Genomic DNA, 21,662 nt, shown 5'->3' on the forward strand with positions numbered 1-21,662 from the left:
CTCTTCTCCATGGATGGACCTCCAAATAATATTCCTTTACGTTCTAAGGGGTATGTAGAGAGTGGGATAGGTTTAATAACTACCCTAACCCTAACGCGTACCCTAACCCTAACACGTATCCTAATCCTAACCCGTACCCTAAACGAAGCCCTAATCCTAACACTAACCCTAACCCTAACCCTAACCCATACCCTACGCCGTACCCGAACCCCTCCCCGAACCCGTACCCTAAGCCGTACCCTAACCCTAACCCTAGGCTACCCTTGACTGCTTCTGCCTCCAATAGGTTTCCTAAGCCCTAGTGTTTGAAGGAACGGCTTAAAAAGAGAATCCTAATGTGATTTCTTTATAATGGGTGTGTTCCTTATCTTATCCTAGTGTCTAAACTCTTCTCCATGGCTGGACCCCCAAATAATATTCCTTTACGTGCTAAGGGGTATCTAGAGAGTGGGATAGGTTTAATAACTACCCTAACCCTAACGCGTACCCTAACCCTAACCCCTACCCTAACCCTAACACGTACCCTAATCCTAAGCCGTACCCTAAACCGAGCCCTAACCCTAACACTAACCCTAACCCTAACCCATACCCTACGCCGTACCCGAACCCCTCCCCGAACCCCTACCCTAAGCCGTACCCTAAGCCTAACCCTAAGCCTAACCCTAACCCTAGGCTACCCTTGACTGCTTCTGCCTCCAATAGATTTCCTAAGCACTAGTGTTTTAAGGAACAGCTGAAAAAGAGAATCCTAATGTGATTTCTTTATAATGGGTGTGTTCCTTATCTTATCCTAGTGTCTAAACTCTTCTCCATGGCTGGACCCCCAAATAATATTCCTTTACGTGCTAAGGGGTATCTAGAGAGTGGGATAGGTTTAATAACTACCCTAACACTAACACGTACCCTAACCCTAACCCCTACCCTAACCCTAACACGTACCCTAATCCTAACCCGTACCCTAAACCGATCCCTAACCCTAACACTAACCCTAACCCTAACCCAAAACCATACCCTACGCCGAACCCGTACCCTAAGCCGTACCCTAAGCCTAACCCTAATCCTAACCCTAACCCTAGGCTACCCTTGACTGCTTCTGCCTCCAATAGATTTCCTAAGCACTAGTGTTTTAAGGAACAGCTTAAAAAGAGAATCCTAATGTGATTTCTTTATAATGGGTGTGTTCCTTATCTTATCCTAGTGTCTAAACTCTTCTCCATGGCTGGACCCCCAAATAATATTCCTTTACGTTCTAAGGGGTATGTAGAGAGTGGGATAGGTTTAATAACTACCCTAACCCTAAAGCGTACCCTAACCCTAACACGTTCCCTAATCCTAACCCGTACCCTAAACCGAGCCCTAACCCTAACACTAACCCTAAACCTAACCCTAACCCATACCCTACGCCGTACCCGAACCCCTCCCCGAACCCGTACCCTAAGCCGTACCCTAAGCCTAACCCTAAGCCTAACCCTAACCCTAGGCTACCCTTGACTGCTTCTGCCTCCAATAGACTTTCTAAGCACTAGTGTTTTAAGGAACGGCTTAAAAAGAGAATCCTAATGTGATTTCTTTATAATGGGTGTGTTCCTTATCTTATCCTTGTGTCTAAACTCTTCTCCATGGCTGGACCCCCTAATAATATTCCTTTACGTGCTAAGGGGTATCTACAGAGTGGGATAGGTTTAATAACTACCCTAACCCTAACGCGTTCCCTAACCCTAACCCCTACCCTAACCCTAACATGTACCCTAATCCTAACCCGTACCCTAAACCGAGCCCTAAACCTAAAACTAACCCTAACCCATACCCTACACCGTACCCGAACCCCTCCCCGAATCCGTAACCTAAGCCGTACAATACCCCTAACCCTAAGCCTAACCCTAACCCTAGGCTACCCTTGACTGCTTCTGCCTCCAATAGATTTCCTAAGCACTAGTGTTTGAAGGAACAGCTTAAAAATAGAATCCTAATGTGATTTCTTTATAATGGGTGTGTTCCTTATCTTATCCTAGTGTCTAAACTCTTCTCCATGGCTGGACCCACAAATAATATTCCTTTACGTGCTAAGGGGTATCTAGAGAGTGGGATAGGTTTACTAACTACCCTAACCCTAACGCGTAGCCTAACCCTAACCCCTACCCTAACCCTAACACGTACCCTAATCCTAACCCGTACCCTAAACCGAGCCCTAACCCTAACACTAACCCTAACCCTAACCCTAACCCATACCCTACGCCGTACCCGAACCCCACCCCGAACCCGTACCCTAAGCCGTACCCTAAGCCTAACCCTAAGCCTAACCCTAACCCTAGGCTACCCTTGACTGCTTCTGCCTCCAATAGATTTCCTAAGCACTAGTGTTTTAAGGAACAGCTGAAAAAGAGAATCCTAATGTGATTTCTTTATAATGGGTGTGTTCCTTATCTTATCCTAGTGTCTAAACTCTTCTCCATGGCTGGACCCCCAACTAATATTCCTTTACGTGCTAAGGGGTATCTAGAGAGTGGGATAGGTTTAATAACTACCCTAACCCTAACGCGTACCCTAACCCTAACCCCTACCCTAACCCTAACACGTACCCTAATCCTAACCCGTACCCTAAACCGAGCCCTAACCCTAACACTAACCCTAAACCTAACCCTAACCCATACCCTACGCCGTACCCGAACCCCTCCCCGAACCCGTACCCTAAGCCGTACCCTAAGCCTAACCCTAAGCCTAACCCTAACCCTAGGCTACCCTTTACTGCTTCTGCCTCCAATAGATTTCCTAAGCACTAGTGTTTTAAGGAACAGCTTAAAAAGAGAATCCTAATGTGATTTCTTTATAATGGGTGTGTTCCTTATCTTATCCTAGTGTCTAAACTCTTCTCCAAGGCTGGACCCCCAAATAATATTCCTTTACGTTCTAAGGGGTATGTAGAGAGTGGGATAGGTTTAATAACTACCCTAACCCTAATGCGTACCCTAACCCTAACCCCTACCCTAACCCTAACACGTATACTAATCCTAACCCGTACCCTAAACCAAGCCCTAATCCTAACACTAACCCTAACCCTAACCCTAACCCATACCCTACGCCGTACCCGAACCCCTCCCCGAACCCGTACCCTAAGCCGTACCCTAAGCCTAACCCTAAGCCTAACCCTAACCCTACGCTACCCTTGACTGCTTCTGCCTCCAATAGGTTTCCTAAGCCCTAGTGTTTGAAGGAACGGCCTAAAAAGAGAATCCTAATGTGATTTCTTTATAATGGGTGTGTTCCTTATCTTATCCTAGTGTCTAAACTCTTCTCCATGGCTGGACCCCCAAATAATATTCCTTTACGTGCTAAGGGGTATGTAGAGAGTGGGATAGGTTTAATAACTACCCTAACCCTAACGCGTACCCTAACCCTAACCCCTACCCTAACCCTAACACGTACCCTAATCCTAAGCCGTACCCTAAACCGAGCCCTAACCCTAACACTAACCCTAACCCTAACCCATACCCTACGCCGTACCCGAACCCCTCCCCGAACCCCTACCCTAAGCCGTACCCTAAGCCTAACCCTAAGCCTAACCCTAACCCTAGGCTACCCTTGACTGCTTCTGCCTCCAATAGATTTCCTAAGCACTAGTGTTTTAAGGAACAGCTTAAAAAGAGAATCCTAATGTGATTTCTTTATAATGGGTGTGTTCCTTATCTTATCCTAGTGTCTAAACTCTTCTCCATGGCTGGACCCCCAAATAATATTCCTTTACGTTCTAAGGGGTATGTAGACAGTGGGATAGGTTTAATAACTACCCTAACCCTAAAGCGTACCCTAACCCTAACACGTACCCTAATCCTAACCCGTACCCTAAACCGAGCCCTAACCCTAACACTAACCCTAAACCTAACCCTAACCCATACCCTACGCCGTACCCGAACCCCTCCCCGAACCCGTACCCTAAGCCGTACCCTAAGCCTAACCCTAAGCCTAACCCTAACCCTAGGCTACCCTTCACTGCTTCTGCCTCCAATAGATTTCCTAAGCACTAGTGTTTTAAGGAACAGCTTAAAAAGAGAATCCTAATGTGATTTCTTTATAATGGGTGTGTTCCTTATCTTATCCTAGTGTCTAAACTCTTCTCCATGGCTGCACCCCCAAATAATATTGCCTTACGTGCTAAGGGGTATCTACAGAGTGGGATAGGTTTAATAACTACCCTAACCCTAACGCGTTCCCTAACCCTAACCCCTACCCTAACCCTAACATGTACCCTAATCCTAACCCGTACCCTAAACCGAGCCCTAACCCTAAAACTAACCCTAACCCATACCCTACGCCGTACCCGAACCCCTCCCCGAATCCGTAACCTAAGCCGTACAATACCCCTAACCCTAAGCCTAACCCTAACCCTAGGCTACCCTTGACTGCTTCTGCCTCCAATAGATTTCCTAAGCACTAGTGTTTGAAGGAACAGCTTAAAAATAGAATCCTAATGTGATTTCTTTATAATGGGTGTGTTCCTTATCTTATCCTAGTGTCTAAACTCTTCTCCATGGCTGGACCACAAATAATATTCCTTTACGTGCTAAGGGGTATCTAGAGAGTGGGATAGGTTTACTAACTACCCTAACCCTAACGCGTAGCCTAACCCTAACCCCTACCCTAACCCTAACACGTACCCTAATCCTAACCCGTACCCTAAACCGAGCCCTAACCCTAACACTAACCCTAACCCTAACCCATACCCTACGCCGTACCCGAACCCCTCCCCGAACCCGTACCCTAAGCCGTACCCTAAGCCTAACCCTAAGCCTAACCCTAACCCTAGGCTACCCTTGACTGCTTCTGCCTCCAATAGATTTCCTAAGCACTAGTGTTTTAAGGAACAGCTGAAAAAGAGAATCCTAATGTGATTTCTTTATAATGGGTGTGTTCCTTATCTTATCCTAGTGTCTAAACTCTTCTCCATGGCTGGACTCCCAAATAATATTCCTTTACGTGCTAAGGGGTATCTAGAGAGTGGGATAGGTTTAATAACTACCCTAACCCTAACGCGTACCCTAATCCTAACCCCTACCATAACCCTAACACGTACCCTAATCCTAACCCGTACCCTAAACCGAGCCCTAACCCTAACACTAACCCTAAACCTAACCCTAACCCATACCCTACGCCGTACCCGAACCCCTCCCCGAACCCGTTCCCTAAGCCGTACCCTAAGCCGTACCCTAAGCCTAACCCTAACCCTAGGCTACCCTTTACTGCTTCTGCCTCCAATAGATTTCCTAAGCACTAGTGTTTTAAGGAACAGCTTAGAAAGAGAATCCTAATGTGATTTCTTTATAATGGGTGTGTTCCTTATCTTATCCTAGTGTCTAAACTCTTCTCCATGGCTGGACCCCCAAATAATATTCCTTTACGTGCTAAGAGGTATCTAGAGAGTGGGATAGGTTTAATAACTACCCTAACCCTAAGGCGTACCCTAACCCTAACCCCTACCCTAACCCTAACACGTACCCTAATCCTACCCCGTACCCTAAACCGAGCCCTAACCCTAACACTAACCCTAACCCTAACCCTAACCCTAACCCATACCCTACGCCGCACCCGAACCCCTCCCCGAACCCCTACCCTAATCCATACCCTAACCCTAACCCTAAGCCTAATCCTAACCCTAGGCTACCCTTGACTGCTTCTGCCTCCAATAGATTTCCTAAGCACTAGTGTTTGAAGGAACAGCTGAAAAAGAGAATCCTAATGTGATTTCGTTATAATGGGTGTGTTCCTTATCTTATCCTAGTGTCTAAACTCTTCTCCATGGCTGGACCTCCAAATAATATTCCTTTACGTTCTAAGGGGTATGTAGAGAGTGGGATAGGTTTAATAACTACCCTAACCCTAACGCGTACCCTAACCCTAACCCCTACCCTAACCCTAACACGTATCCTAATCCTAACCCGTACCCTAAACGAAGCCCTAATCCTAACACTAACCCTAACCCTAACCCTAACCCATACCATACGCCGTACCCGAACCCCTCCCCGAACCCGTACCCTAAGCCGTACCCTAAGCCTAACCCTAAGCCTAACCCTAACCCTACGCTACCCTTGACTGCTTCTGCCTCCAATAGGTTTCCTAAGCCCTAGTGTTTGAAGGAACGGCTTAAAAAGAGAATCCTAATGTGATTTCTTTATAATGGGTGTGTTCCTTATCTTATCCTAGTGTCTAAACTCTTCTCCATGGCTGGACCCCCAAATAATATTCCTTTACATGCTAAGGGGTATCTAGAGAGTGGGATAGGTTTAATAACTACCCTAACCCTAACGCGTACCCTAACCCTAACCCCTACCCTAACCCTAACACGTAACCTAATCCTAAGCCGTACCCTAAACCGAGCCCTAACCCTAACACTAACCCTAACCCTAACCCATACCCTACGCCGTACCCGAACCCCTCCCCGAACCCCTACCCTAAGCCGTACCCTAAGCCTAACCCTAAGCCTAACCCTAACCCTAGGCTACCCTTGACTGCTTCTGCCTCCAATAGATTTCCTAAGCACTAGTGTTTTAAGGAACAGCTGAAAAAGAGAATCCTAATGTGATTTCTTTATAATGGGTGTGTTCCTTATCTTATCCTAGTGTCTAAACTCTTCTCCATGGCTGGACCCCCAAATAATATTCCTTTACGTGCTAAGGGGTATCTAGAGAGTGGGATAGGTTTAATAACTACCCTAACACTAACACGTACCCTAACCCTAACCCCTACCCTAACCCTAACACGTACCCTAATCCTAACCCGTACCCTAAACCGATCCCTAACCCTAACACTAACCCTAACCCTAACCCAAAACCATACCCTACGCCGAACCCGTACCCTAAGCCGTACCCTAAGCCTAACCCTAAGCCTAACCCTAACCCTAGGCTACCCTTGACTGCTTCTGCCTCCAATAGATTTCCTAAGCACTAGTGTTTTAAGGAACAGCTGAAAAAGAGAATCCTAATGTGATTTCTTTATAATGGGTGTGTTCCTTATCTTATCCTAGTGTCTAAACTCTTCTCCATGGCTGGACCCCCAAATAATATTCCTTTACGTTCTAAGGGGTATGTAGAGAGTGGGATAGGTTTAATAACTACCCTAACCCTAAAGCGTACCCTAACCCTAACACGTACCCTAATCCTAACCCGTACCCTAAACCGAGCCCTAACCCTAACACTAACCCTAAACCTAACCCTAACCCATACCCTACGCCGTACCCGAACCCCTCCCCGAACCCGTACCCTAAGCCGTACCCTAAGCCTAACCCTAAGCCTAACCCTAACCCTACGCTACCCTTGACTGCTTCTGCCTCCAATAGATTTCCTAAGCACTAGTGTTTGAAGGAACAGCTGAAAAAGAGAATCCTAATGTGATTTCTTTATAATGGGTGTGTTCCTTATCTTATCCTAGTGTCTAAACTCTTCTCCATGGCTGCACCCCCAAATAATATTGCCTTACGTGCTAAGGGGTATCTAGAGAGTGGGATAGGTTTAATAACTACCCTAACCCTAACGCGTTCCCTAACCCTAACCCCTACCCTAACCCTAACATGTACCCTAATCCTAACCCGTACCCTAAACCGAGCCCTAACCCTAAAACTAACCCTAACCCATACCCTACGCCGTACCCGAACCCCTCCCCGAATCCGTAACCTAAGCCGTACAATACCCCTAACCCTAAGCCTAACCCTAACCCTAGGCTACCCTTGACTGCTTCTGCCTCCAATAGATTTCCTAAGCACTAGTGTTTGAAGGAACAGCTTAAAAATAGAATCCTAATGTGATTTCTTTATAATGGGTGTGTTCCTTATCTTATCCTAGTGTCTAAACTCTTCTCCATGGCTGGACCCACAAATAATATTCCTTTACGTGCTAAGGGGTATCTAGAGAGTGGGATAGGTTTACTAACTACCCTAACCCTAACGCGTAGCCTAACCCTAACCCCTACCCTAACCCTAACACGTACCCTAATCCTAAACCGTACCCTAAACCAAGCCCTAACCCTAACACTAACCCTAACCCTAACCCATACCCTACGCCGTACCCGAACCCCTCCCCGAACCCGTACCCTAAGCCGTACCCTAAGCCTAACCCTAAGCCTAACCCTAACCCTAGGCTACCCTTGACTGCTTCTGCCTCCAATAGATTTCCTAAGCACTAGTGTTTTAAGGAACAGCTGAAAAAGAGAATCCTAATGTGATTTCTTTATAATGGGTGTGTTCCTTATCTTATCCTAGTGTCTAAACTCTTCTCCATGGCTGGACCCACAAATAATATTCCTTTACGTGCTAAGGGGTATCTAGAGAGTGGGATAGGTTTAATAACTACCCTAACCCTAACGCGTACCCTAATCCTAACCCCTACCATAACCTTAACACGTACCCTAATCCTAACCCGTACCCTAAACCGAGCCCTAACCCTAACATTAACCCTAAACCTAACCCTAACCCATACCCTACGCCGTACCCGAACCCCTCCCCGAACCCGTTCCCTAACCGTACCCTAAGCCGTACCCTAAGCCTAACCCTAACCCTAGGCTACCCTTTACTGCTTCTGCCTCCAATAGATTTCCTAAGCACTAGTGTTTTAAGGAACAGCTTAAAAAGAGAATCCTAATGTGATTTCTTTATAATGGGTGTGTTCCTTATCTTATCCTAGTGTCTAAACTCTTCTCCATGGCTGGACCCCCAAATAATATTCCTTTACGTGCTAAGAGGTATCTAGAGAGTGGGATAGGTTTAATAACTACCCTAACCCTAACGCGTTCCCTAACCCTAACCCCTACCCTAACCCTAACATGTACCCTAATCCTAACCCGTACCCTAAACCGAGCCCTAACCCTAAAACTAACCCTAACCCATACCCTACACCGTACCCGAACCCCTCCCCGAATCCGTAACCTAAGCCGTACAATACCCCTAACCCTAAGCCTAACCCTAACCCTAGGCTACCCTTGACTGCTTCTGCCTCCAATAGATTTCCTAAGCACTAGTGTTTGAAGGAACAGCTTAAAAATAGAATCCTAATGTGATTTCTTTATAATGGGTGTGTTCCTTATCTTATCCTAGTGTCTAAACTCTTCTCCATGGCTGGACCCACAAATAATATTCCTTTACGTGCTAAGGGGTATCTAGAGAGTGGTATAGGTTTACTAACTACCCTAACCCTAACGCGTAGCCTAACCCTAACCCCTACCCTAACCCTAACACGTACCCTAATCCTAACCCGTACCCTAAACCGAGCCCTAACCCTAACACTAACCCTAACCCTAACCCTAACCCATACCCTACGCCGTACCCGAACCCCACCCCGAACCCGTACCCTAAGCCGTACCCTAAGCCTAACCCTAAGCCTAACCCTAACCCTAGGCTACCCTTGACTGCTTCTGCCTCCAATAGATTTCCTAAGCACTAGTGTTTTAAGGAACAGCTGAAAAAGAGAATCCTAATGTGATTTCTTTATAATGGGTGTGTTCCTTATCTTATCCTAGTGTCTAAACTCTTCTCCATGGCTGGACCCCCAACTAATATTCCTTTACGTGCTAAGGGGTATCTAGAGAGTGGGATAGGTTTAATAACTACCCTAACCCTAACGCGTACCCTAACCCTAACCCCTACCCTAACCCTAACACGTACCCTAATCCTAACCCGTACCCTAAACCGAGCCCTAACCCTAACACTAACCCTAACCCTAACCCTAACCCATACCCTACGCCGTACCCGAACCCCTCCCCGAACCCCTACCCTAAGCCGTACCCTAACCCTAACCCTAAGCCTAATCCTAACCCTAGGCTACCCTTGACTGCTTCTGCCTCCAATAGATTTCCTAAGCACTAGTGTTTGAAGGAACAGCTGAAAAAGAGAATCCTAATGTGATTTCTTTATAATGGGTGTGTTCCTTATCTTATCCTAGTGTCTAAACTCTTCTCCATGGCTGGACCCCCAAATAATATTCCTTTACGTGCTAAGGGGTATCTAGAGAGTGGGATAGGTTTAATAACTACCCTAACACTAACGCGTACCCTCACCCTAACCCCTACCCTAACCCTAACACGTACCCTAATCCTAACCCGTACCCTAAACCGATCCCTAGCCCTAACACTAACCCTAACCCTAACCCAAAACCATACCCTACGCCGAACCCGTACCCTAAGCCGTACCCTAAGCCTAACCCTAAGCCTAACCCTAACCCTAGGCTACCCTTGACTGCTTCTGCCTCCAATAGATTTCCTAAGCACTAGTGTTTTAAGGAACAGCTTAAAAAGAGAATCCTAATGTGATTTCTTTATAATGGGTGTGTTCCTTATCTTATCCTAGTGTCTAAACTCTTCTCCATGGGTGGACCCCCAAATAATATTCCTTTACGTTCTAAGGGGTATGTAGAGAGTGGGATAGGTTTAATAACTACCCTAACACTAATGCGTACCCTAACCCTAACCCCTACCCTAACCCTAACACGTATCCTAATCCTAACCCGTACCCTAAACCAAGCCCTAATCCTAACACTAACCCTAACCCTAACCCTAACCCATACCCTACGCCGTACCCGAACCCCTCCCCGAACCCGTACCCTAAGCCGTACCCTAAGCCTAACCCTAAGCCTAACCCTAACCCTACGCTACCCTTGACTGCTTCTGCCTCCAATAGGTTTCCTAAGCCCTAGTGTTTGAAGGAACGGCCTAAAAAGAGAATCCTAATGTGATTTCTTTATAATGGGTGTGTTCCTTATCTTATCCTAGTGTCTAAACTCTTCTCCATGGCTGGACCCCCAAATAATATTCCTTTACGTGCTAAGGGGTATGTAGAGAGTGGGATAGGTTTAATAACTACCCTAACCCTAACGCGTACCCTAACCCTAACCCCTACCCTAACCCTAACACGTACCCTAATCCTAAGCCGTACCCTAAACCGAGCCCTAACCCTAACACTAACCCTAACCCTAACCCATACCCTACGCCGTACCCGAACCCCTCCCCGAACCCCTACCCTAAGCCGTACCCTAAGCCTAACCCTAAGCCTAACCCTAACCCTAGGCTACCCTTGACTGCTTCTGCCTCCAATAGATTTCCTAAGCACTAGTGTTTTAAGGAACAGCTTAAAAAGAGAATCCTAATGTGATTTCTTTATAATGGGTGTGTTCCTTATCTTATCCTAGTGTCTAAACTCTTCTCCATGGCTGGACCCCCAAATAATATTCCTTTACGTGCTAAGGGGAATCTAGAGAGTGGGATAGGTTTAATAACTACCCTAACACTAACACGTACCCTAACCCTAACCCCTACCCTAACCCTAACACGTACCCTAATCCTAACCCGTACCCTAAACCGATCCCTAACCCTAACACTAACCCTAACCCTAACCCAAAACCATACCCTACGCCGAACCCGTACCCTAAGCCGTACCCTAAGCCTAACCCTAAGCCTAACCCTAACCCTAGGCTACCCTTGACTGCTTCTGCCTCCAATAGATTTCCTAAGCACTAGTGTTTTAAGGAACAGCTTAAAAAGAGAATCCTAATGTGATTTCTTTATAATGGGTGTGTTCCTTATCTTATCCTAGTGTCTAAACTCTTCTCCATGGCTGGACCCCCAAATAATATTCCTTTACGTTCTAAGGGGTATGTAGACAGTGGGATAGGTTTAATAACTACCCTAACCCTAAAGCGTACCCTAACCCTAACACGTACCCTAATCCTAACCCGTACCCTAAACCGAGCCCTAACCCTAACACTAACCCTAAACCTAACCCTAACCCATACCCTACGCCGTACCCGAACCCCTCCCCGAACCCGTACCCTAAGCCGTACCCTAAGCCTAACCCTAAGCCTAACCCTAACCCTAGGCTACCCTTGACTGCTTCTGCCTCCAATAGATTTCCTAAGCACTAGTGTTTTAAGGAACAGCTTAAAAAGAGAATCCTAATGTGATTTCTTTATAATGGGTGTGTTCCTTATCTTATCCTAGTGTCTAAACTCTTCTCCATGGCTGCACCCCCAAATAATATTGCCTTACGTGCTAAGGGGTATCTACAGAGTGGGATAGGTTTAATAACTACCCTAACCCTAACGCGTTCCCTAACCCTAACCCCTACCCTAACCCTAACATGTACCCTAATCCTAACCCGTACCCTAAACCGAGCCCTAACCCTAAAACTAACCCTAACCCATACCCTACGCCGTACCCGAACCCCTCCCCGAATCCGTAACCTAAGCCGTACAATACCCCTAACCCTAAGCCTAACCCTAACCCTAGGCTACCCTTGACTGCTTCTGCCTCCAATAGATTTCCTAAGCACTAGTGTTTGAAGGAACAGCTTAAAAATAGAATCCTAATGTGATTTCTTTATAATGGGTGTGTTCCTTATCTTATCCTAGTGTCTAAACTCTTCTCCATGGCTGGACCACAAATAATATTCCTTTACGTGCTAAGGGGTATCTAGAGAGTGGGATAGGTTTACTAACTACCCTAACCCTAACGCGTAGCCTAACCCTAACCCCTACCCTAACCCTAACACGTACCCTAATCCTAACCCGTACCCTAAACCGAGCCCTAACCCTAACACTAACCCTAACCCTAACCCATACCCTACGCCGTACCCGAACCCCTCCCCGAACCCGTACCCTAAGCCGTACCCTAAGCCTAACCCTAAGCCTAACCCTAACCCTAGGCTACCCTTGACTGCTTCTGCCTCCAATAGATTTCCTAAGCACTAGTGTTTTAAGGAACAGCTGAAAAAGAGAATCCTAATGTGATTTCTTTATAATGGGTGTGTTCCTTATCTTATCCTAGTGTCTAAACTCTTCTCCATGGCTGGACCCCCAAATAATATTCCTTTACGTGCTAAGGGGTATCTAGAGAGTGGGATAGGTTTAATAACTACCCTAACCCTAACGCGTACCCTAATCCTAACCCCTACCATAACCCTAACACGTACCCTAATCCTAACCCGTACCCTAAACCGAGCCCTAACCCTAACACTAACCCTAAACCTAACCCTAACCCATACCCTACGCCGTACCCGAACCCCTCCCCGAACCCGTTCCCTAAGCCGTACCCTAAGCCGTACCCTAAGCCTAACCCTAACCCTAGGCTACCCTTTACTGCTTCTGCCTCCAATAGATTTCCTAAGCACTAGTGTTTTAAGGAACAGCTTAAAAAGAGAATCCTAATGTGATTTCTTTATAATGGGTGTGTTCCTTATCTTATCCTAGTGTCTAAACTCTTCTCCATGGCTGGACCCCCAAATAATATTCCTTTACGTGCTAAGAGGTATCTAGAGAGTGGGATAGGTTTAATAACTACCCTAACCCTAATGCGTACCCTAACCCTAACCCCTACCCTAACCCTAACACGTACCCTAATCCTAACCCGTACCCTAAACCGAGCCCTAACCCTAACACTAACCCTAACCCTAACCCTAACCCTAACCCATACCCTACGCCGCACCCGAACCCCTCCCCGAACCCCTACCCTAATCCATACACTAACCCTAACCCTAAGCCTAATCCTAACCCTAGGCTACCCTTGACTGCTTCTGCCTCCAATAGATTTCCTAAGCACTAGTGTTTGAAGGAACAGCTGAAAAAGAGAATCCTAATGTGATTTCTTTATAATGGGTGTGTTCCTTATCTTATCCTAGTGTCTAAACTCTTCTCCATGGCTGGACCTCCAAATAATATTCCTTTACGTTCTAAGGGGTATGTAGAGAGTGGGATAGGTTTAATAACTACCCTAACCCTAACGCGTACCCTAACCCTAACCCCTACCCTAACCCTAACACGTATCCTAATCCTAACCCGTACCCTAAACGAAGCCCTAATCCTAACACTAACCCTAACCCTAACCCTAACCCATACCATACGCCGTACCCGAACCCCTCCCCGAACCCGTACCCTAAGCCGTACCCTAAGCCTAACCCTAAGCCTAACCCTAACCCTACGCTACCCTTGACTGCTTCTGCCTCCAATAGGTTTCCTAAGCCCTAGTGTTTGAAGGAACGGCTTAAAAAGAGAATCCTAATGTGATTTCTTTATAATGGGTGTGTTCCTTATCTTATCCTAGTGTCTAAACTCTTCTCCATGGCTGGACCCCCAAATAATATTCCTTTACGTGCTAAGGGGTATCTAGAGAGTGGGATAGGTTTAATAACTACCCTAACCCTAACGCGTACCCTAACCCTAACCCCTACCCTAACCCTAACACGTAACCTAATCCTAAGCCGTACCCTAAACCGAGCCCTAACCCTAACACTAACCCTAACCCTAACCCATACCCTACGCCGTACCCGAACCCCTCCCCGAACCCCTACCCTAAGCCGTACCCTAAGCCTAACCCTAAGCCTAACCCTAACCCTAGGCTACCCTTGACTGCTTCTGCCTCCAATAGATTTCCTAAGCACTAGTGTTTTAAGGAACAGCTGAAAAAGAGAATCCTAATGTGATTTCTTTATAATGGGTGTGTTCCTTATCTTATCCTAGTGTCTAAACTCTTCTCCATGGCTGGACCCCCAAATAATATTCCTTTACGTGCTAAGGGGTATCTAGAGAGTGGGATAGGTTTAATAACTACCCTAACACTAACACGTACCCTAACCCTAACCCCTACCCTAACCCTAACACGTACCCTAATCCTAACCCGTACCCTAAACCGATCCCTAACCCTAACACTAACCCTAACCCTAACCCAAAACCATACCCTACGCCGAACCCGTACCCTAAGCCGTACCCTAAGCCTAACCCTAATCCTAACCCTAACCCTAGGCTACCCTTGACTGCTTCTGCCTCCAATAGATTTCCTAAGCACTAGTGTTTTAAGGAACAGCTTAAAAAGAGAATCCTAATGTGATTTCTTTATAATGGGTGTGTTCCTTATCTTATCCTAGTGTCTAAACTCTTCTCCATGGCTGGACCCCCAAATAATATTCCTTTACGTTCTAAGGGGTATGTAGAGAGTGGGATAGGTTTAATAACTACCCTAACCCTAAAGCGTACCCTAACCCTAACACGTACCCTAATCCTAACCCGTACCCTAAACCGAGCCCTAACCCTAACACTAACCCTAAACCTAACCCTAACCCATACCCTACGCCGTACCCGAACCCCTCCCCGAACCCGTACCCTAAGCCGTACCCTAAGCCTAACCCTAAGCCTAACCCTAACCCTACGCTACCCTTGACTGCTTCTGCCTCCAATAGATTTCCTAAGCACTAGTGTTTGAAGGAACAGCTGAAAAAGAGAATCCTAATGTGATTTCTTTATAATGGGTGTGTTCCTTATCTTATCCTAGTGTCTAAACTCTTCTCCATGGCTGCACCCCCAAATAATATTGCCTTACGTGCTAAGGGGTATCTACAGAGTGGGATAGGTTTAATAACTACCCTAACCCTAACGCGTTCCCTAACCCTAACCCCTACCCTAACCCTAACATGTACCCTAATCCTAACCCGTACCCTAAACCGAGCCCTAACCCTAAAACTAACCCTAACCCATACCCTACGCCGTACCCGAACCCCTCCCCGAATCCGTAACCTAAGCCGTACAATACCCCTAACCCTAAGCCTAACCCTAACCCTAGGCTACCCTTGACTGCTTCTGCCTCCAATAGATTTCCTAAGCACTAGTGTTTGAAGGAACAGCTTAAAAATAGAATCCTAATGTGATTTCTTTATAATGGGTGTGTTCCTTATCTTATCCTAGTGTCTAAACTCTTCTCCATGGCTGGACCCACAAATAATATTCCTTTACGTGCTAAGGGGTATCTAGAGAGTGGGATAGGTTTACTAACTACCCTAACCCTAACGCGTATCCTAACCCTAACCCCTACCCTAACCCTAACACGTACCCTAATCCTAACCCGTACCCTAAACCAAGCCCTAACCCTAACACTAACCCTAACCCTAACCCATACCCTACGCCGTACCCGAACCCCTCCCCGAACCCGTACCCTAAGCCGTACCCTAAGCCTAACCCTAAGCCTAACCCTAACCCTAGGCTACCCTTGACTGCTTCTGCCTCCAATAGATTTCCTAAGCACTAGTGTTTTAAGGAACAGCTGAAAAAGAGAATCCTAATGTGATTTCTTTATAATGGGTGTGTTCCTTATCTTATCCTAGTGTCTAAACTCTTCTCCATGGCTGGACCCACAAATAATATTCCTTTACGTGCTAAGGGGTATCTAGAGAGTGGGATAGGTTTAATAACTACCCTAACCCTAACGCGTACCCTAATCCTAACCCCTACCATAACCCTAACACGTACCCTAATCCTAACCCGTACCCTAAACCGAGCCCTAACCCTAACATTAACCCTAAACCTAACCCTAACCCATACCCTACGCCGTACCCGAACCCCTCCCCGAACCCGTTCCCTAACCGTACCCTAAGCCTAACCCTAAGCCTAACCCTAACCCTAGGCTACCCTTTACTGCTTCTGCCTCCAATAGATTTCCTAAGCACTAGTGTTTTAAGGAACAGCTTAAAAAGAGAATCCTAATGTGATTTCTTTATAATGGGTGTGTTCCTTATCTTATCCTAGTGTCTAAACTCTTCTCCATGGCTGGACCCCCAAATAATATTCCTTTACGTGCTAAGAGGTATCTAGAGAGTGGGATAGGTTTAATAACTACCCTAACCCTAATGCGTACCCTAACCCTAACCCCTACCCTAACCCTAACACGTACCCTAATCCTAACCCGTACCCTAAACCGAGCCCTAACCCTAACACTAACCCTAACCCTAACCCTAACCCATACCCTACGCCGTACCCGAACCCCTCCCCGAACCCCTACCCTAAGCCATACCCTAACCCTAACCCTAAGCCTAAACCTAACCCTAGGCTACCCTTGACTGCTTCTGCCTCCAATAGATTTCCTAAGCACTAGTGTTTGAAGGAACAGCTGAAAAAGAGAATCCTAATGTGATTTCTTTATAATGGGTGTGTTCCTTATCTTATCCTAGTGTCTAAACTCTTCTCCATGGCTGGACCCCCAAATAATATTCCTTTACGTGCTAAGGGGTATCTAGAGAGTGGGATAGGTTTAATAACTACCCTAACACTAACGCGTACCCTCACCCTAACCCCTACCCTAACCCTAACACGTACCCTAATCCTAACCCGTACCCTAAACCGATCCCTAACCCTAACACTAACCCTAACCCTAACCCAAAACCATACCCTACGCCGAACCCGTACCCTAAGCCGTACCCTAAGCCTAACCCTAAGCCTAACCCTAAACCTAGGCTACCCTTGACTGCTTCTGCCTCCAATAGATTTCCTAAGCACTAGTGTTTTAAGGAACAGCTTAAAAAGAGAATCCTAATGTGATTTCTTTATAATGGGTGCGTTCCTTATCTTATCCTAGTGTCTAAACTCTTCTCCATGGCTGGACCCCCAAATAATATTCCTTTACGTGCTAAGGGGTATCTAGAGAGTGGGATAGGTTTAATAACTACCCTAACCCTAACGCGTACCCTAACCCTAACCCCTACCCTAACCCTAACACGTACCCTAATCCTAACCCGTACCCTGAACCGAGCCCTAACCCTAACACTAACCCTAACCCTAACCCTAACCCATACCCTACGCCGTACCCGAAGCCCTCCCCGAACCCGTACCCTAAGCCGTACCCTAACCCTAACCCTAAGCCTAACCCTAACCCAAGGCTACCCTTGACTGCTTCTGCCTCCAATACATTTCCTAAGCACTAGTGTTTTAAGGAACAGCTTAAAAAGAGAATCCTAATGTGATTTCTTTATAATGGGTGTGTTCCTTATCTTATCCTAGTGTCTAAACTCTTCTCCATGGCTGGACCCCCAAGTAATATTCCTTTATGTGCTAAGGGGTATCTAGAGAGTGGGATAGGTTTAATAACTACCCTAACCCTAACGCGTACCCTAACCGTAACCCCTACCCTAACCCTAACACGTAGCCTAATCCTAACCCGTATCCTAAACCAAGCCCTAATCCTAACACTAACCCTAACCCTAAACCATACCCTACGCCGTACCCGAACCCCTCCCCGAACCCGTACCCTAAGCCGTACCCTAAGCCTAACCCTAAGCCTAACCCTAACCCTAGGCTACCCTTGACTGCTTCTGCCTCCAATAGACTTTCTAAGCACTAGTGTTTTAAGGAACGGCTTAAAAAGAGAATCCTAATGTGATTTCTTTATAATGGGTGTGTTCCTTATCTTATCCTTGTGTCTAAACTCTTCTCCATGGCTGGACCCCCTAATAATATTCCTTTACGTGCTAAGGGGTATCTACAGAGTGGGATAGGTTTAATAACTACCCTAACCCTAACGCGTTCCCTAACCCTAACCCCTACCCTAACCCTAACATGTACCCTAATCCTAACCCGTACCCTAAACCGAGCCCTAACCCTAAAACTAACCCTAACCCATACCCTACGCCGTACCCGAACCCCTCCCCGAATCCGTAACCTAAGCCGTACAATACCCCTAACCCTAAGCCTAACCCTAACCCTAGGCTACCCTTGACTGCTTCTGCCTCCAATAGATTTCCTAAGCACTAGTGTTTGAAGGAACAGCTTAAAAATAGAATCCTAATGTGATTTCTTTATAATGGGTTTGTTCCTTATCTTATCCTAGTGTCTAAACTCTTCTCCATGGCTGGACCCACAAATAATATTCCTTTACGTGCTAAGGGGTATCTAGAGAGTGGTATCGGTTTACTAACTACCCTAACCCTAACGCGTAGCCTAACCCTAACCCCTACCCTAACCCTAACACGTACCCTAATCCTAACCCGTACCCTAAACCGAGCCCTAACCCTAACACTAACCCTAACCCTAACCCTAACCCATACCCTACGCCGTACCCGAACTCCACCCCGAACCCGTACCCTAAGCCATACCCTAAGCCTAACCCTAAGCCTAACCCTAACCCTAGGCTACCCTTGACTGCTTCTGCCTCCAATAGATTTCCTAAGCACTAGTGTTTTAAGGAACAGCTGAAAAAGAGAATCCTAATGTGATTTCTTTATAATGGGTGTGTTCCTTATCTTACCCTAGTGTCTAAACTCTTCTCCATGGCTGGACCCCCAACTAATATTCCTTTACGTGCTAAGGGGTATCTAGAGAGTGGGATAGGTTTAATAACTACCCTAACCCTAACGCGTACCCTAACCCTAACCCCTACCCTAACCCTAACACGTACCCTAATCCTAACCCGTACCCTAAACCGAGCCCTAACCCTAACACTAACCCTAAACCTAACCCTAACCCATACCCTACGCCGTACCCGAACCCCTCCCCGAACCCGTACCCTAAGCCGTACCCTAAGCCTAACCCTAAGCCTAACCCTAACCCTAGGCTACCCTTTACTGCTTCTGCCTCCAATAGATTTCCTAAGCACTAGTGTTTTAAGGAACAGCTTAAAAAGAGAATCCTAATGTGATTTCTTTATAATGGGTGTGTTCCTTATCTTATCCTAGTGTCTAAACTCTTCTCCATGGCTGGACCCCCAAATAATATTCCTTTACGTGCTAAGAGGTATCTAGAGAGTGGGATAGGTTTAATAACTACCCTAACCCTAATGCGTACCCTAACCCTAACCCCTACCCTAACCCTAACACGTACCCTAATCCTAACCCGTACCCTAAACCGAGCCCTAACCCTAACACTAACCCTAACCCTAACCCATACCCTACGCCGTACCCGAACCCCTCCCCGAACCCCTACCCTAAGCCGTACCCTAACCCTAACCCTAAGCCTAATCCTAACCCTAGGCTACCCTTGACTGCTTCTGCCTCCAATAGATTTCCTAAGCACTAGTGTTTGAAGGAACAGCTGAAAAAGAGAATCCTAATGTGATTTCTTTATAATGGGTGTGTTCCTTATCTTCTCCTAGTGTCTAAACTCTTCTCCATGGCTGGATACCCAAATAATATTCCTTTACGTGCTAAGGGGTATCTAGAGAGTGGGATAGGTTTAATAACTACCCTAACACTAACGCGTACCCTCACCCTAACCCCTACCCTAACCCTAACACGTACCCTAATCCTAACCCGTACCCTAAACCGATCCCTAGCCCTAACACTAACCCTAACCCTAACCCAAAACCATACCCTACGCCGAACCCGTACCCTAAGCCGTACCCTAAGCCTAACCCTAAGCCTAACCCTAACCCTAGGCTACCCTTGACTGCTTCTGCCTCCAATAGATTTCCTAAGCAGTAGTGTTTTAAGGAACAGCTTAAAAAGAGAATCCTAATGTGATTTCTTTATAATGGGTGTGTTCCTTATCTTATCCTAGTGTCTAAACTCTTCTCCATGGCTGGACCCCCAAATAATATTCCTTTACGTTCTAAGGGGTATGTAGAGAGTGGGATAGGTTTAATAACTACCCTAACCCTAACGCGTACCCTAACCCTAACCCCTACCCTAACCCTAACACGTATCCTAATCCTAACCCGTACCCTAAACCAAGCCCTAATCCTAACACTAACCCTAACCCTAACCCTAACCCATACCCTACGCCGTACCCGAACCCCTCCCCGAACCCGTACCCTAAGCCGTACCCTAAGCCTAACCCTAAACCTAACCCTAACCCTACGCTACCCTTGACTGCTTCTGCCTCCAATAGGTTTCCTAAGCTCTAGTGTTTGAAGGAACGGCCTAAAAAGAGAATCCTAATGTGATTTCTTTATAATGGGTGTGTTCCTTATCTTATCCTAGTGTCTAAACTCTTCTCCATGGCTGGACCCCCAAATAATATTCCTTTACGTGCTAAGGGGTATGTAGAGAGTGGGATAGGTTTAATAACTACCCTAACCCTAACGCGTACCCTAACCCTAACCCCTACCCTAACCCTAACACGTACCCTAATCCTAAGCCGTACCCTAAACCGAGCCCTAACCCTAACACTAACCCTAACCCTAACCCATACCCTACGCCGTACCCGAACCCCTCCCCGAACCCCTACCCTAAGCCGTACCCTAAGCCTAACCCTAAGCCTAACCCTAACCCTAGGCTACCCTTGACTGCTTCTGCCTCCAATAGATTTCCTAAGCACTAGTGTTTTAAGGAACAGCTGAAAAAGAGAATCCTAATGTGATTTCTTTATAATGGGTGTGTTCCTTATCTTATCCTAGTGTCTAAACTCTTCTCCATGGCTGGACCCCCAAATAATATTCCTTTACGTGCTAAGGGGTATCTAGAGAGTGGGATAGGTTTAATAACTACCCTAACACTAACACGTACCCTAACCCTAACCCCTACCCTAACCCTAACACGTACCCTAATCCTAACCCGTACCCTAAACCGATCCCTAACCCTAACACTAACCCTAACCCTAACCCAAAACCATACCCTACGCCGAACCCGTACCCTAAGCCGTACCCTAAGCCTAACCCTAAGCCTAACCCTAACCCTAGGCTACCCTTGACTGCTTCTGCCTCCAATAGATTTCCTAAGCACTAGTGTTTTAAGGAACAGCTGAAAAAGAGAATCCTAATGTGATTTCTTTATAATGGGTGTGTTCCTTATCTTATCCTAGTGTCTAAACTCTTCTCCATGGCTGGACCCCCAAATAATATTCCTTTACGTTCTAAGGGGTATGTAGACAGTGGGATAGGTTTAATAACTACCCTAACCCTAAAGCGTACCCTAACCCTAACACATACCCTAATCCTAACCCGTA

Source organism: Balaenoptera borealis (assembly GCF_965194805.1).
Source record: "Balaenoptera borealis genome assembly, chromosome: 16".
NCBI lineage: Eukaryota > Metazoa > Chordata > Mammalia > Artiodactyla > Balaenopteridae > Balaenoptera > Balaenoptera borealis.